Source organism: Phocoena phocoena, chromosome 15, assembly GCF_963924675.1.
Source record: "Phocoena phocoena chromosome 15, mPhoPho1.1, whole genome shotgun sequence".
Classification (NCBI taxonomy): Eukaryota; Metazoa; Chordata; class Mammalia; order Artiodactyla; family Phocoenidae; genus Phocoena; species Phocoena phocoena.
This window is the reverse complement of record NC_089233.1, coordinates 86,249,851-86,264,441: the sequence shown is the minus strand read 5'-3', so window position 1 is coordinate 86,264,441 and position 14,591 is coordinate 86,249,851.

The window sequence follows — 14,591 nt, the reverse complement described above, 5'->3', positions numbered from 1 at the left end:
GGAGAATTAACCCCACCCAGAGTGCTGGCGATTCACACATCGTATCTTCTTTGTTTTGCCCAGTGGAACCTAGGCACTGCTACGGAGTATCCACACGAGAGGGCGGTGAGGAGGCCAGGTCTGGATGGGGGGGCCTCTCCCGGGTGGGGGGCCCTCTGGGGGCAGAGAGGGCAGGGCATCCTCGCTCCCCCTCAGTCTCCCCCCCACCTGACCCCCCTCAGAAGGCTCGCTGCTGCAGGACCCGCCGGTTCGCCCCGGCTGAGTGGCCTCTGACCCCGAGGTGGGCCCCGCCCCCATCCGGCCACACCCCTGTGGAGGGGACGGCGCGGGCGGGAGCAGAAGCCTCTTTTCCGACGCGTCTGTTGTGCCCTTAGAGAACGATCCATGAAGACAGCGCTTCAGAAAAGAGCTTTCTTTTTTAAAATCAGCTCTTTCTGGTCAGCTGCTTCCTTTTCTAACTCTAGAGGAAAACACGGAAAAATAAGCTTGTGCCGGACATCTTCGCTGGCCTCCGGGGCCCCTCCTCCAGCCCCGCCCCAAGCGCTCCCTCCCGCCCTCTTCAGGGGACACCAGCCAGGGCGCCCCACTGCTGCCAGGTCCGCACAAGGTGCCTGGCCCCCCACAGGGCCCCCCAGCTCTCTTCAAGGTGCCCACTCCGACCGCGCTGCCCCGAGCTCCCAGGACCCGGCTCCAAACGCAGTGTCCACCGCCACGTACATGAAGACCTGCATTCAAGTCTTACAAGCCCATCTTTACCTTTTCTTAGAAAAGCAGACCCAGTCAGTGAGGAATAAGTGGCTGGCTAAGGGCCCTGGGGGTTAATCTCCACGGTCAACTCACTAGAGACTCGAATTGCGCATTTACTTCTCTTTCGCAATAAAAAACGGGCAAGCAACCTGCAGGTGTGATCTTCACAAAGAAAGAAAAGCTCACCAAATAATGTGAAGATTCTAAAGCTACTTTTGTGGTTAAATATCAATTCTGAATTTAAATTGTTCAAAATAATATAAATTTTATTTAGTAATTTAAAAATACATTAGCAAGCATCAACCAGAAAGAAGATAAAGAAAGAAACAGAGGACTTGAACAACACAATCAACCAACTAGATCTAACAGACGTATCCAAAACTCCACCCAACAACAGAACACACCTTCTTCTCAAGTACACATGGGACGTTTTCCAGGACAGACCATATGTTAGGCCACAGATTACTTCTCAAGAGATTTTAAATGATAGATATACAAAGCATCTTCTCGGACCCTAAGAGAATGAGTTAGAAATCAGTAACAGGTACTATGTATAAAACAGACACCTGATGGGAACATACTGTATAGCACCGGGAACACTACCTAATGCACTGTGGTAACCTAAATAGGAGCGAAGTCCAGAAGGGAGGGGATATCTGTATGTGTATAGCTGAGTCATTTTGTTATGCGTGGAGGCTAAGACAACATTGTAAAGCAACCATACTGCAATAAAAATTAATTTAAAAAAAATCAGTAACAGAAGGAAAAATGGAAAATTCACAAAATTCTGGAAACTAAGTAACATTCTCTTGGGAATTCCCTGGTGGTCCAGTGGTTAGGACTCGCGCTTTCACTCCCGGGGGCCCGGGTTCGATTCCCAGTAAGGGAACTAAGATCCGGCAAGCCTCACGGCACGGCCAAAACAAAACAAAACAAAAAATTCTCTTAAAAAACCAACAGATCAAAGAAAAAAGTTACAAGTGAAATTAGGAAATCTTTAGAAACAAATGAAAACACTGCACACCAAAATTTACGGGATGAGGTGACAGCAGTGCTAAGGGGAAAATTTACAGCTACCATCACTTACATTAAAAAAATAAGGACTTCCCTGGTGGCACAGTGGTTAAGAATCCACCTGCCAATGCAGGGGACATGGGTTTGAGCCCTGGTCCGGGAAGATCCCACATTCTGCGCAACAACTAAGCCCGTGAGCTACAACTACTGAGCCTGCGCTCTAGAGCCTGCGAGCCACAACTACTGAAGCCTGCACACCTAGAGCCCGTGCTCCACAAGAGAAGCCACCACAAAGAGAAGCCCACGCACCACAACGAAGAGTGGCCCCCGCTCGCCACAACTACAGAAAGTGCACGCACAGCAACGAAGACCCAACAGAGTCAAATAAATTAATTTTTTAAAAATACCACATTTTCTAAAAAATTAAAACAGAAACAATTCCATTTACAATACCATCTAAAACAATAAAGTACTTAGGAATTAACCAAGGAGGTTAAAGACTGTACAATGAAAGCTATAAAACATTGCCAAAAGAAATTAAAGACATAATGTGACAACCTGGATGGGTGGGTTGGGGGATGGGAGGGAGGTCCAAGAGGGAGGGGATATAGGTATACATATAGCTGGTTCATTCACTTCGTTGCACAGCAGAAACTAACACAGCATTGTAAAGCAACTGTACTCCAATTTTAAAAAAAGAAAAAAAGATGTCAATACCACACAAAGCAATCTACAGATTCAATACAATCCCTATCAAACCCCAATGATGTTTTTTGCAGAGACAGAAACATCCATTCTAAAATTCGTATGTAATCTCGACCCTGAATAGCCAAAACAATCTTGAAGAAAGGAGAACAAAGCCAGAAGACTCACACTTCCTGATTTCAAAACTTACTACAAAACTACAGTAATCAAAACAATGTGGTACTAGCACAAAGACCAATGGAAAAGAAGAGGGGGCCCAGAAATAAACTCTCACATATACCATCAAGTGATTTGTGACAGGTGTGTCAAGACCATTCAAGAAGGAAAGGGCTGTGTCTTCAACAAATGGTGCTGGGAATCTGGATATCCACATGCAAAAGAATGAAGTAGGACCCTATCTTACACCATATACAAAAATTAACTCTAAATGGATCAAGGACCTAAATGTAAGATCTAAAACTAAAAAAACTCTTAGAGGAAAACATATGGCAAAACCTTTACAACTTTGGATTTGGCAATGATTTCTTGGATAAGACACCAAAGGCAGAGGCAATTAACGAAAAATTAGACAAACTGGACTTTATGAAAAATTTAAAAATCTGTGCGTCAGACACTATCAACAGAGTACAGAGGCAACCCCAGAATGGCAGAAAATATTCGCAAATCATACATCTGACAACAGATTAATATCCTGAATATACAGAGAACTCCTAACACTCAATAACAAAAAACAAACGAGCTGATTCAAAAATGGGCAAAAGACCTAAATAGACATTTCACCAAAGAACATATATACAAATGGCCAATAAGCACATGAAAAGATGCTCAACTCACTAAACATCATGGAAATGAAAATCAAAGCTATAATGAGATACAATCTCACACCCATTAGGATGGCTACTATCAAAAAAAAAAAAAAACACAGAAAATAACAAGTCTTGGTGAGGATATGTAGAAACAGGAACCCTTGTGCACTGCTGGTAAGAATGTAAAATGGTACAGCTGCTGTGGGAAACGGTAGGGCAGTTCCTCAAAAAATTAAAAATAGAATTAGCATGTGATCCAGCAATTCCACTTCTGGGTATATACCCAAAAGAATTGAAAGCAAGGTCTCGAAGGGATATTTGTGCACCCAAGTTCACAGCAGCATTATTCACAATAGCTAAAACATGGAAGCAACCCAAGTGTCCATCCACAAACAGAAGGATAAGCAAAATGCGGTCTAGACATACAGTAGAATATTATTCAGCCTTAAAAAGGAAGGAAGTCCTTCCTGCACTATGCTACAGCACAGATGAACCTTGAGGGCATTTTGACCAGTGAGATAAGCCAGACACAGAAAGACAAATACTGTGTGATTCCACTTATCTGAGGTCCCTGGAGGAGTCAAATTCATAGAGGCAGAAAGTAGAAGGTGGTTGTCAGGGGCTGGGGGAGGGGGTGGGGACTTGGTGTTTAATGGGTAAAGAGTTTCCATTTTACAAGATGAAGAGAGCGATGGGGATGGACGGTGGTGATGGCTGTAGACATAACCACTGAACTGCATGCTTAAACATGGTCAAGATGGTAATTTTTATGCTATGTGTATGTTAACCACAATTTAAAAAATTTTTTTTCTCGTTTTATTTTATTTTTATTTATTTTTGGCCGTGTTGGGTCTTCGTTGCTGCGTGAAGCCTTCCTCTAGTTGTGGCGAGCGGGGGCTACTCTTCGTTGTAGTGCACAGGCTTCTCTTTGCAGTGGCTTTTCTTGTTGTGGAGCACAGGCTCTAGGCACGTGGGCTTCAGGAGTTGTGGCGTGTGGGCTTCAGTAGTTGTGGCTCACGGGCTTCAGTAGTTGTGGCTCGCGGGCTCTAGAGCGCAGGCTCAGTAGTTGTGGTGCATGGCCTTAGATGCCCTGCGGCATGTGGGATCTTCCCGGACCAGGGCTCGAACCCATGTCCCCTGCATTGGCAGGCGGATTCTTAACCACTGCGCCACCAGGAAAGTCCCGAATTTTTTTAATTGGAAAAAAATACATTAGCAAGTAGGACAAACAAGAAATGAACAATTATGCACAGAGCTCCACGCTCTGGGTGCCAAGCTTACACAGCAGTACTCTGGAAAGGAAAAGTTCCACTGGGAACTTTGATATATTCTCAAATGACAGACTCTCGCTAAGAAGGGCCCAAACCCCATCCAACACTCAAACCTCCGGGTATGTTTCTCCTTCTAACGTTCAGTGTAATGAAGCATAAACTTTGCAGCCCGTTTCCACCAGGAAAGGCAACTGGCCAAGTGAGATCAGGGAGCTGAAGAGCTATGAGGGCAGTGGCTCAGGGCGGGAGGCGGGTTTGGAAACTGAGGAACAGGGCATGGAAGAACTGGCCAGGAGACCCGCAGAGAAGATTCCACGAAGCCTGGTCCCACCCCCTTCCCCCACAGAGGTCACACTCAGAGGGCGGTCACAGAGCAGGTGCCCCCAAAGAACTGCAGGTGAGACATGGCCAGGGCCTCAGCCGAGCGGCAAGCTTCACTAACCGGACACTTGCTCAACCCACCGGATGCAGAAAACTGGGTTTCCATCAAGAACGAGTCAGAAACAGAAGCAAGCAAGCAAGCAGCAGCCTTCAAGAGCACGGTCCATCCGTGAGACTCTCACTGCCCCACAGCTCTTAAGGTCAAGGCCAAACCCGTCCCAGAAGCAGACAGGCCCGTGCACAGTGCAGACAGCAGCAGCGTGCCACGGGCCAGTGACAGAGCAAACCAAAGGCGCTGGCGCCTCCCCAAGGGCCTCTCCTTCCCAGGGAGCGGCCTGGCAGGGACCACCCTGGCCACGCCGCCTGAGGCTGGCCTGTCACACCCCAGAAGGATGCTATGGTGATGCCTAAATGTTACCAGAGCGCACAGGCTGGGGTGCCCACCAAAAATGTGGAACCAGTGTCACTTCTGAGTGTGAAAACCACAGAGTTTAACACGCAATGGACACAATTATTATCAGGAGGAATTAAGAACTGAAGGATGGGGATGGGAGAATTAAATTGGGAAAAGTGAAACCGAGGCTGCTAGGTGATGGGAACACACCCTGAGGACAGCGCTGGCCTGGGGAGGCTCTCCCAACCCAGCCACTCCCGGGAAAGGCACGAGGCCCGGGGCCACCACTAGCCCTGGGGCCTCCAGGAGGCCTCACCCTCTCCACAGGGCAGTGCCACCGAGGGAGGACACTGCTTCCTGGCCACACCACCTCCATGGTCACTGACTGTTTCAGTCTTTCAGTTTTGAGATGTCCACTTTGCAAAGTAAGCCCACCTGGATGCCTAACGACCCCTGTCCTAGTCACGCCCACCATGCCACGGTGCCCACTTTCTTTCTTTTGTAAAAGAACAAAACTGGGGCTTCCCTGGTAGCGCAGTGGTTGGGGGTCCACCTGCCGATGCAGGGGACGCGGGTTCGTGCCCTGGTCCAGGAGGATCCCACGTGCCGCAGAACGGCTGGGTCCGTGGGCCATGGTCGCTGAGCCTGCGCGTCCGGAGCCTGTGCTCCGCAGCGGGAGAGGCCGCAGCGGTGAGAGGCCCGCGTACCACAAAAAAAAAAAAAAAAAAAGAACAAAACTTAACTGGAAACAAACACTCAACCTGTACAGATTCCAGAGCCGCATTGCAGAACCTCCGGCCATGCTGGAAATGCTCGGACGTGCTCTGCCCAGGGCAGTGGCCACTGGCCGCGGGTGACCTTAAGCATTTGAATCAAGTGGAGAGGAAGCCAATGCTTCTTTCTCTGTGATGCGACCCAGTTGAATTTCTTCCACTTCAACCGCCCACAGGTGGCAGGTGGCGTCCAGCCTGGACAGAGTGCTCTAGGGCCTCACTGGGCTGGGACACCACGGGGGCCCTAGGAAGCTCCAGTGGCCCCACCAAGCAGAGGGAGGAATGTGGGAAGGAGGCGGCAGGCGGAGCCGGCAGTGCTTGGCCTCCGCGCACAAGTCCAGGCGGCGGCAGCAGGGCTGGCCCGGTCTCCGCAGCCTTCCACAGCCAGCCACGGATGGAGCGCAGAGAAGGGCATCAGGCCAAGCCTGCCCTTTATTCTTACTCCCAAAGCCACCCTGGCTTTCTCACCTTGTACTCACTGAACGTGCATTTTGCTAGCTGCTGAAGAAACAGCAGGCCTTCATATTCCTGTGTCTGTAAAAGCTTAGTGGTGGAATCAAATAAATGCCCCGACTCTATTCCCAGCAAAGCCTCTTGAAAGGGTGGCCATCATCTGCAGAGCGCCCGCGCACGCGTGTCTCGGCGACCACGGGGAGGAATCGAGTGGCCTTTTGGACACTGGTTCCTTATACTCGAGCGGAATCCGGTTCAGCCCATTTGTGCATGAGGCTCCATCAGAGCGCCATTTTGAGGGCAAAACAAGTAAACGTGTGTTTTCTGTCTGTGTAGCTTTAACAGCACCGGCCTTCTGCAGGGCTGCACGATCTTCATGACAAAATCAGCTGCCTAATGCTTCAGGGAACTTAAAGCTTCTCCCCTGAGGGTGCGTGTCAGCGTCGGGGGCCGGGGCAGCCTAGCCCCAGGAGGCCTCCCGTCTCATCCACACCAGTGAGCAGGTTACAGTCGGCACACGGACTGGCCAACGTGCTTAGGGGTTCAGGCAAGAAACTGAAAGTTTCCAGACCTGAGGAAGGTAAAGGAACCTCCTGCTGTGTAAACAACTGCATTAATCGCCCACTGTTTGCCATACTCCACCCCAATGGGGAGGCCTTGAAGGGCAGGCACAGGGCAACCAGCCCGGCCCCCGGGAGAGGCAACGGCAGCCACACTTCCTGCCGGGACTCGGCAGGAGCCTAGAGCCCCACCCACATCCTCGCTCACGACAGATTCCCTCCAGCCCCTGCCACACCCCCACCCCGAACCAACTGCTTCCTATGCAACAGTGAGCACCGAAGACGTACCACGCATGTCGAGGAACACGCTTTTACAACCCAGCACAGAGCACTGCAAACAAGTACCGCATGAGATGAATGGATGTTCTTTAGTGCAGACGCGTTTGTCCGAATCAACCTCATCATTCCGGAACCCAGAGTAAAGCAGAGTGGTTTGAATGCAGCCTGGGGAGTGGGTGAGAGAGCTCTGAACAGGGAGCCCGTCCATAGCCTCTGGGCCCGTGTTCAGAGAAAACCACAAGAGCGGCAGCCACACCAGAGGCAGCGCGCGGACAGCCGTGGAGAAGGCAGACCACTGAAGTGCCCCTCCCCACGGCTTGTCCATCTCTGATGAGGACCAAGGGCCCGGACGCAGTGGGGCAGGATGCTTCAGATGGCACCTCCATCACAGGGCAGGGTCCGGTTTCACATCCTCGCCCTTTCGCCCACTTCCCTCTCCTATTCCAGGTCCTTCCCGTCAGCTCTCGCCCAAGTAGGACCTGCTCAGCCCCTGACCGGTTTCACCCTGCTGAGGGCCCCTGACTGGTTTCACCCTGCTGAGAAATGTATCACCTGGTGTCCCGCCTGCCCCAGTCACCCCTAACCATGCTTCCTGAGCACTAACGGGGTGGGTGTTTAAACCAAGGTCAGGGAAGTCCACAAATTTCTAACCACCCCCCCCCCCCGCAAAAAAAAGAGAAACAAATAAAAAGAGAAAAATTGTAAAATTCTGTTTGTGTTCATTTTCCCCCAGGAACATGACTCAGACTCTTCATTCAGTTCTCAAAGGAGGGGGTCCCTGATGCAAAACAGGTTAGCACCCCATGGCGGGGTTGGGCCGTGAGCCTACACTTTTTACAGAGTTCCGCAGGTTTTTCTGGTGAGAAGCCTCAGGACCGAACCCACAGTGCCCTGCCTCTGCGACAGAGCCCAGGGCAGCGCTCTGGAGCCGCCCCCGCCCCGGGACCCCCCTACCCTCTCCCTCGTGTGTTAGAACACGCCCCACAGTTAATCTTTAGAACACAGGCACTGGTGCCTCACTGGTACCAAGTCAGGGACAGGATGGCTCTGGTTCTCCCCTGTCGCATGTCGAACAGGGCGCCCCGCGGAGAATTCTGTCACCGCTAGAATTCTTCGTGGTGCTCCTTTCCACCCTCGAAGTTTCACAGTTTGGCCATCAAATCACATGCTTACCTGGTTTAAAGCGACAGCGGAAGTCACTTTCCAGCCAAGCACGGTGGTACAGGCGCCAGGTCACAGCTGATCTTCTCTCACAATCAGCCTTCCGCTTGTTCAGTAAAACACACAGCCTCCCCTGCCCCCATGGCGACCATCGTCTTTTCTAGAACCTGGATTCAGGACGACTTCCCTACAAGACCATTCCTCATGCCAGGCTCTCCCCCAAGAACCCGCGTCCTGCCTGGAACAGGTGCTTCCCTGGGCACTTGTTAAGGCCGGTGGTCCCACCCCTCTGGTAAAGGTATGAGCTCAGAGGTCAGACAGGTCTGCCCAACCCAAAGCCACACAGACCATTCCCTCTGCTTACGTGACCCCGGCGCCCAGGGGTGCGGAGGCGTCCTGAACAGACAGGGAGGCTGTGTGTGTGTGTGCCCAGGAGAGAGTGCCAGGCCCTGTAAGCCTTCAACAGTGTGCACGCTCCCACCAGGCTCCCAGGCTACAGGGCCAGGGCCGAGCCAGCCAGCACTGACGTGGGAGTTTGTGTCTCAAAAGAAATCCTGCAAGAATTCCACTGATGAAATGAAAAAGTGAAGAAAGAGACACACAAGCACCCGGCAGAAGTCGCCGGACCCCCGTGTTTCTCACACACAGTCCCTTCTGAAGGCGGGCCTCCACTGTTTAGCTCACCGCAGAGATTACAGTATTTGCACCACCGGGAGATCCAGCTGAAAGATGGTGATGCTTTGAAATTCTGCCCAATGACCCTGAGTTCTTTTCTGAATTTGGAAGGAAAAGGAAATAAGCGCCACAAAGTTCACGGACACGTCGAAGTGACCATTTCATTACGCGTTTGTTAAGGGGAGCTGCAGGGCTGGGCCGATGCTCCACACACGCTCCCAGCCAGAGCGTGACACGGCTGCAACGCCAACGCCTGGGATTTATCAGCAGATTTGACTGGGATCTGACTGCAGCAGAGACACGAATTAATCACTGTACATGGAAAGTGCATTTAAAGTGCCAACTAGAGCCTAAAATATTAAAAATTCTTAGGATTTAAGTATTTGTAAACAATCAATAGTGTTCAAATACTAACTTCCTTCCAGTCTCAATAAGCTATCATTCAACCTTAAAGTGCACCAAGTTTCAGAAATTAAACCTCACCCCGCTGTCTGCGTTCCATCCTGAGTCCTCAGGAGAGGTACTGCATGGGTCCAGGGGTCTTTTTATAAGACCACCCCACCTGAATAGTGATAACATAGAAATGTTACTGTAGCTCATTTGGGTAGAACTGCAAACCTACCTACCAAAGGTTTCCTTAGCTGCATTTCTGCACCGCATTTGTTCGTGTCATTGTCGGGTGGGGTCAATTTCAGTGCTCTCAGGTCTGGGACAGAAGGTCTACTCAGCACCTACTACAATACCAGAGCCTCTCAGGTTACATTTTCACCTATATTCCTGGCAATAACCCACTTTACAGGCCAACGCCCTTGAGGCAAGAGCAGATAAGTAACTTTCCTCCCATCAAAGTTAGAGAGCAATGGGGCCAAAACCTGAGAGCCCCAGGCCACCTCCGGAAAGATTCTTAAACTCTCAAGTGGAACATGTTAGCCACCTGAGGACGGTCATCACAGCTTTTGCTCAAAGATGCAAGCCCTGCACACCTTATACCCACCAGAGCCAAACTCCTAGGAAAAGATACGGCCTTGGCTTTTCACAGGAATACTAAGGAAATCATTTGAAGACAGTATAAGAACACATAAAACGTTTCCAAAATTTCGCCACCAGAAAAAGAATTGTCACTTTCGTAATTAGCTGAATATAACAAGATTTTAAAAGTCGACCTAGTTTTAAGTGCATATCCAAGACTCATTTGCTAGCATTTCCTGGAAGGCATGGATAAGAGGCACGAGGACGAAGGTCAAGTGGCCCTTTTTAAACACTGAAATAACACTGCTCATCAAAATGTTAAACCAGAGCTGACCCCTCTGAATGCACATGGGAGGAGAAAGGAAAGCCCTAAGTACATGGTTTACGGCTTTAAGTTCACCACATTAAGTTCGCTCAGAAATGAATTCAAAATCACAACCTCACGCTTTATAGTGTGTCTATCCATCCTCACCCCTCCTCCGCCAACTCGCCCTTTTCACACCGTGAACATCAACCACTTCCTTACTAACCAGGGAACGGGGCAGCAGGTGGGGTATTTCAGCAAAATCTTGGATAGCCAGATAGAGAATTACTACTTTATTTTAGAAGAAATAAAACGGTTTTCTAAACATTCATGCTCACCCAAAATGAAAATCTATCAGTTACGTGTGCTGCAAGAAACAAAGTTCTGACACACGGTAATGTAGCACAACTAAATGTTCCACAGAAAAATGCTGAGGGGACCTTGTAAATGAAAACGTTGGTTTTTGAAAGGCAGTAGAGAGAGGTATTTAAGGGTGTAGACTCTGGAGCCAGACTGCCTGGGTTCAAATCCCTGATCCATAACTAACTACTGTGTGATTTAGAGTAAGTTACTTAACCTCTCTGTTCCTCAGCTTCCTCATGAATAGACAAAGGATAATGGAACTAAGAACAAGTCTTGTAGTTTGTTGTGAAAACCACATGAATAAAGTGAATATAATGTGCTTATAGCAGTCCTGGAACAACACTTGTCACGTATTACTGTCGTCTTAGATAAGAGCTGTTATTAACAGAAGGACAGGTAAGGCAAACGAGAAAGGTACATTCTAAGGAGATTCAGTCATCTGTGTACTAAATGACAGCACCCTGCCAGGCGTTGCGCTGGACAAGGAGGAAGTGCAGCCGATAAGGTTCCCGTCTTCATCAAGGGGGACGGGAACGAACAATTTGGAGCACCTACCACAGGCCAGGGACTGCTGGAGACAAGCATTTCATCTGCTGCTCTTATCGGCCCTGCCAGGTAAACGGCACACATGGCAGAGGAAGGAACTGAGGCCAGGAGAGATGGGAAAACACTGCCAAGCGCACAAAGTCAGCAAGGGCCTTCGCTCTGCCACCAGGGCAAGGAGCCACAAGGACGGGGGTCCCACGACACCTCTGCTCTCCAGGATGGAGAGGTCCCGCAGCTTGCAGCCAAGCATGTAGCGGGCATCCCAGAAATGTCTGTTGAACTGAACCAAGTGAGACCACGTCTCCAGATGTGCACGGGCAGCCCCAGAAAAGGGACTAGTGCAAAAGCTGCTGGCTGCCGGTCCAGCGCTTGTCCTAGACTGACCCGTCAGTATAAAAACCCCAGGGACAGGAACACAGCTTCCGGGGAGGTGACCCTCACACTCAAGAGGGCCAGGGACATCGTAACACCACCTGGTTGCTTCTCCCAGAAAAACCCGGGAACACTGATTGGTGATCACCCAACAGTCCTGTTCTGGGCTTATAAAGTCTCAAGATTTATTCTGCTGATTTCTGGAATGTAACTGGAAACAGAAGGAAGCTTTTAAAATCAGATTACAAATCTAATTGATCTAACATATGTGTTAGGTAAAGAGCTCTCCACAGCAGGTACAGTCTGCTAAGGTTGACAAAAACAAAACGAAGAGCAGTGGAAGGGGTGGACACGAGCACAACACCTTGCAGGGTCGAGACAAACCCACAGGTGGTCGCCCGGGCAGGGGAGCGGAGGGAGGGCTGCCCCGCGAGCGGGGACACTGACTCTTCACCCTGGACCCTTCCTGACTGGTTGACCGCGGGCGCCGCCTACCTTAGACACAAGGGAAAGTCGGGGGTCCCAGCGCCCCTGCCCATCGCGGCCCCCGACTCATCCCTGCCGCTGAGAGGGGCGCCCGGGCCAGCTCTCCAGCCGACTTCCGGGTGCGGTGTCCGGCAGTGCGGCCCGGGGCCGCAGTTGCCCGGCGACGCGGGGTCTGGGCGGCCGCCCGGTATCCAGGCCCGCCGCCCCCGCCGCCGGCAGCCAACTTTCCTCCCAAGTTTCCTCCGGGCCGGGACGCGGCCGGCGGGCGGGCGGGCGGGCGGCGGGGGGCCGGCCGGGCCGGAGCCGGGGTCGGGGCCTGGCCGGCGCGCGGGGGTCACGGGGCCTCCGGCTCCACTCGTCCCGGCCCGGCCTCCCCGCCGCCCGCAGCCCAGGCCCGCCCGCCCGATGCCGGGCGCCGTTCCCAGGCAACTCGGGGTCGGGGTCCCGGCCGGGTCACTCACCTGGACCGCGATCCCTCCAGCGCCGACCGAGCTCCGCTGCCCGCCCCGCCCCCGCCCCGCAGGCCCGCGACCCACTGACACCAAGGCGGAAGTGCGGCCGGCTGCCCAATCGACTGACAGCCGGCGCCCGCCACTCACTGCGCCCGGCGCCGCCGCGTCGGCCGCCGCCCGCCCAATCAGCGCCCGGCCCGAGGGCCGAGCCGGGAGGCGGGAGTATGCTAATAGCACCGCCTGATCGGCCCCGCCCCCCGCCCCATGGGAGTCCGGCCCACGCGGAGGAGTGACGGCTCGGGTAACCAATCAAGACAGGGGGAGGCGGGGATATGCAGATATTGACCCGAAAGGGGCGGGCGGGTGGGAGGAAGGGGCGTGGCTGGATGAGCTGAGTTTACAAACAGCGAGTCGGGTGGCCGGGGCGTGGGTGCGTGGCGCGCTGAGTCCTCTGCGCCTGCCGCTCCCAACCCCCGGGGACGGGCGGAGGCGGGAGTCACCCTCCTAAAGCTGCCTTCCTCAGCTCAAGCATCTTTCAGGGCTTCCCACCGTCCACCCTCCGTGCCATGCCTTTCACCACTCACCAAAACCCGGCGCCAGTGTACCCTCAGGCTGCATCCCTGACCGTTCACTCCCTTGTTTAAAACCTTTGGGGGCTCTTACTGACCCGTAGTGACGCCATGGTTAAGCCCAGAAGCTCTGGAGTCAGACCCGAGCTTGCATCCTTACCAGCTAGCTGTATGGACGTGGGCAAGTAAACTAACCTCTTTGAGCCTATGAGTACCAAGGTTTTCCTTTGCAAACCAGGTTTCTCCCACCCAATCCCATCTAAATCTTGGGTCTGGTTTGGGGTGGGTGGAGTAACATGGATCAGGCTGGCTGCTGAGAGTCACAGCGATTGGATCAGGGGTGAGCAGGTGACCCTGTCCTGGCCAGTGAAGGTCAGTCCTGGGACTTTTGCTGGGGGTCAGAGAGCTCAGGCCAGAGGGAAAACTGAGGTCACAGACCTCCACAGAGCTGGGCTAGGTGACAGAAAGATGCATCGATAAGTCTGGGGCTACTGATGGGCACCATGTCTCCTCTAGGGGAGGGGGCACCTGGGAATGAAACCAACCCAGAGGAAAGCAAGAGCAAATACCCCTGGGTCTCCTGGAAGCAGCCGCACCCTCAGCAAGCTCTATCCTAGACTTTTCAGTATGTGAGTGGCCACGTCTTCCTTTCTGCTTAAGCCAGTTGGAGGTGGTACCAAAGCATCGCTGGGACCCTGGAGCCACAAGAGTGCTGATAGACCACCCCTGATCACGTAGCGCTTTCTGAGGTTCCTGCCCTTCACCGCGTCTTCCACACAGCTAGCCCCAGTTGGCCTCTGCACTCCCTCCTCAGAACATTTCCTCATTGCCAGCGGGGGCGCGGGGGGGGGGGGGGGAGGTGCTGGACTGCGGCTGCCTCTGCAGCCCCCGTGCAGATGAAGCTGCCTCCTGTAAACAGCGGGGCAGAAGCACGTGCGGCAGGGCGGCGGCCCAGGCTGCATTTCTGGGCCCAGAAAGCCAGTCATCCCCATGCCAGGGTCTGGCCCCAGCTCACTGGTGGGCCCACTGTCAGCGGGAGCCCGGAAACGTGCAAGGACTGAGAAGGAGCTCTCCCAGCCACTGTTGGAGAGAAAAGCCGGGAGGGAGGCGGGGCCAGGCCTCGGAAACAAAGGCATTGCCATGGTTACCTGTGAAAAAACTGACACCGGCTGGAGAGGGAAGGGTGCAGCGTGCAGTCTCCCAAGCCAGGACAAGGACAAGGCCGGTTGCCACGGCGATGCTCCACGGCTTCCCTCGTGCGCCTGGCCTGAGTCCAGCGCAGGTCCCTCACTCTGACAAGCCTCTTAAGAC